The following is a 3,708-nucleotide window of genomic DNA, read 5'->3' as shown; positions in this document are numbered from 1 at the left end:
CCCCACTTAGCGGTCATCTCGGTCGTGAGAAGACGTACAGCTCTGTGAGTTGCCACTAATACACCGAGCTGTACAAATGGACAAGCAGATATGTGCGCACGTGAGAGACGTTTCAAAAAATGAAACTCTCTCCGAATGTGGCGGCGCTGCTGGCCAGTTTACCGGTACCCTCTGGGTGTTGGCAGTCGATGAGAAGGGACTTTGTGTTTGGCCTGCCAAAGGACTCACAAGGGCGTGGTGGTCTTTGTGAACCTTTTGAGCAAGATGACTCATCTTGCGGCAGTGCCGGACACCATCGACGGTGTGGGTACAGCGACGCTGTTTGTAGATCGTGTCCTTCGACAACATGGACTCCCAGAGACAATCGTCTCTAATGGAGACCCACGCTTCACTGGGATGTTTTGGTCGGCAATCTTCAGTGTGCTGGACACCAACTTGACCTTGTCAACAGCAGATTATCTGCAGACCAATGGTTCGACTGAGCGCGTGAATCGCGACCTTGAATACATTCGTCGCCGAGACGCCGAAGCGCTGGGGCGCCATTTTGACAATCGTAGAAATTGCTTCGAATAATGCAGTGCATTCATCTACCGACTACATGCTGTTCTACGTGAACGGGCTTGTTAATTCTCGCGTCCCGCTGACGCCGACATCTCATGGCTCAGGGCTTAGTCGGGAAGGAATAGCCGAAAGGCTAGCTGATGTCAGCCCCATCACTGTTCGTAAAGCAGCCGATGACTTCCTGTCTACCAGACTGAGTGTCTTGCAACACGTTCGCGATGCGATGGCTGTAAGCCAAGGTATGCGGAAAGAATATGCAGACGAATGAAGCAGATGAAATTTTGAAAACATTGAGGTTGAAGACGTGGTTTAATCAAATGCTAACAACTATCCCCTACATGCAATATATGCTAACTTCAAAACGAGGCTCCGTCCACGGTTGATCAGACCTCTTAAGTCGTCACCAAACGAGACTTAGCGTATACGGTGAAACTTTCAAGAAGATTGCGCACCCACCAGGTGCTTTATGTGGACTTGCTTAAGCCGTACCGGGATCCGGTGCAAGTGAACGCGAAAGCGTGGCGCTTGGGCGGCGCTCAAAAGCGCTCGGCCTCCCAGAGGCTGAACCAGCAAATGGTTCTGAGCACGGAGTGCAACACTTCATATTTCCAACGGCGCAAGGCGCTCCAACGTCTCAAAAAGTGAGGTATTCGCCTTCTCGACGGCAAGAAGCCACTCCGACAGTGCGCGATAGTCTTCAACGCGAGGCTGTCGGTGCACAAAGTGCTCCAAGCTGTCGAGGTCTTCGGCACAGCGGTATGCGACCTCAGCAAGATGCTCGGCGGAGTACCGATGACGACGGACATTTTCCATCAAAAAACGAAGAGCATCGCTAGTCACAGGACGGCTATCGACCAAGTCGTCATCGCCCGCCGCCGACTCTTCTTGATGAAAATGGTGGCGTCCACTATCACGTGGAATGCCTTGTGGGTCGACGTTGTCGACAGGGCCGAGCCCAATATCTTGTGAAGTGACGAAGATACCCAAACTCCAAGAACTCTCGTGGGTTTGAGGTGCCACTTCGGCAGGACTGCCCAGACGTCGTGAAAACTTATGATCAGAAGGTTCATGTCGTTCTGCGTTGTCGTACGCCGCGTGCTTACCGGCGGTAGCCCGGAGAGCCGAAGGGCCATGAGCCGAGCTCAAGTTATGGCCCTGAGGTTGTAGACTCACCCGTGTGAGAAACCACAGAGCTCGCGGGGAATGATGGATCATTCCATGTGTTGGAGGAAGTCAGCGTTGCGCTTTGAGTTGGGCAGACTCAAACCAAAGATGGCGTTCTACTCGCACGTCCATTTATTTGTAGTCAGACAGCGAGGAAAGTTTCCGGTGCCGCTGCACCCATCACTCGAAGAGCTTCTCATCATCTGCGGTGGTTTTGCCATGGGCGAGCTCCACTAGAATAGGGCACAGAAGCGCCTCCCCTTTGAGCGCGAAGTCGAGCGCGGTACCTATCCATTAGGATTTCTTGAGATACCAAGAAGGGAGCTCGGAGAGCTTTTCGCTGGTGAAGCTCAGCTTGTGCAGTGACCGTGGGCCCGATTCCGTAGACACCAAACGATCGATTGATCCTGTATTTTACATCAGTAGCGGGACCCGCCGGGCGGAAGCCGTATTCCACACGAGGGTCCAAGACCGAACCTGAATATGAGCGCATGAGAGCCGTGTGGGTGGCCTCCAACTGCTGCTCTTGTGCTTCGTCGAGGCGATTGGTGATATTACCACTTTCCCTCGAAGTCACGAGGTCGGGGAGCGTACACGGTGTCCGCAAGGTTCGAGCAGGGCTCACGTCGCGCTGTTGGTGCACCTCGTTCTCCCTTTTTTCCCATGCTGGGAAAGGAGTATCCGACTCGTTGTTGATTTCCTCCAAATTATCGACGAGAGATTACGTCACTGGTTGTGGAACCTGATGTGTGGCGATCCGCTGCCGAGGGCTGTGGATGTGCTTCCCATGAAGCCTCGGACATAATATCCGGAGATGCACCGCGTGCAGAAAATCCGCGGGCGCCCTCGAAACTAGCGAGGCTGGGTGCTTTTCGTGTCATGGACACAGGGCTCATTGAGCGGAGAATGTTTAAAGATGGCTCTAGGGACTTAACGGTGTCACAGACACGCGAGCCTCATAAGAGGCAGCAGTTAAATGTAAATTGTGGGTATTCACAATTTTGATGGTGGGGAGTGTAACGGGGTATCACGTACCCTGGTATACAGGGGTGGGTCACGCAAGATGGTGTGATCGTACAAAAGTGTGGATTACACAAATTGGTGTAATCACACAATGGTGTGGCTACACCACTACAAGAAGCCACTACGTGCGTACATCCCACCACGGTATTCCGAAGAGCATCCTTTCCAGGAATCGGCGTCTGTGTCGGAATGGTGGCTGCGTTGAGCTTATTGTAAGCATAAACGATACGCCACTTGCCGTTCGGCTTCCGACAAAACGTGGGTGTCGAATGGGGAGACTTGCTCTTATGTACCATCCCTGCGTCGTGCTTTGCGCGAAAAAAGGTGTCAATGACGTCGCACTGCTCCTTGGGCAGGGGTCATTGGCGTGTTACGCAGTATTTCAGTAGTTATGCATATGAATTCGGTTTTCTATGCAATCAGGAAAACCTATGGTCTTAGATATAGGCGGCTCTGCCGAATACAAAACATATAGATACAGTCTCAGTTCTGAGCGAAAGAGCGTCTTTGCCTTCTGCGTTTACGCCAATAATATTTGCGGCGGTGGAAATATCGAGCTGCCTGTTGGCGAATGCGTCTTTGCAGCGTAGCTCTTTGCTTAGAGGAAGCTTACTAAGGTTACCGATCTTACGTTCTAAACCAGAACCAGTACGAGTGTAGCTGACCGACCATGTCACGCATGACATGCAGCGACTGGTTTGATACCTGAGCAGCGCTCAGTGGGTTACGTACCACTCAACGATAGATTATCCACAACGGGGTTCCAACCAACTCGGACATTTCAATGTCCAGCACGTTGACCGTCTCGGTCCAGTGCTCTCGCCAATAGCGCTTTTGTCTCCTAGCAGAGGTGGGTTCATGACTCGCCAAAGCTCCACCAGGAGACGTGCGCGTAGCGCCCAAGGTCGTTGACCTCCAAACAATCCATGGCTCATGGTGTTCCAACCATGTCATTCCTAT

Source organism: Plasmopara halstedii (genome assembly GCF_900000015.1).
Source record: "Plasmopara halstedii genome assembly, contig: Scaffold_2604, whole genome shotgun sequence".
Classification (NCBI taxonomy): domain Eukaryota; phylum Oomycota; class Peronosporomycetes; order Peronosporales; family Peronosporaceae; genus Plasmopara; species Plasmopara halstedii.
The sequence above is the reverse complement of the archived record's forward strand: the minus strand, read 5'-3'. Positions refer to the sequence as shown.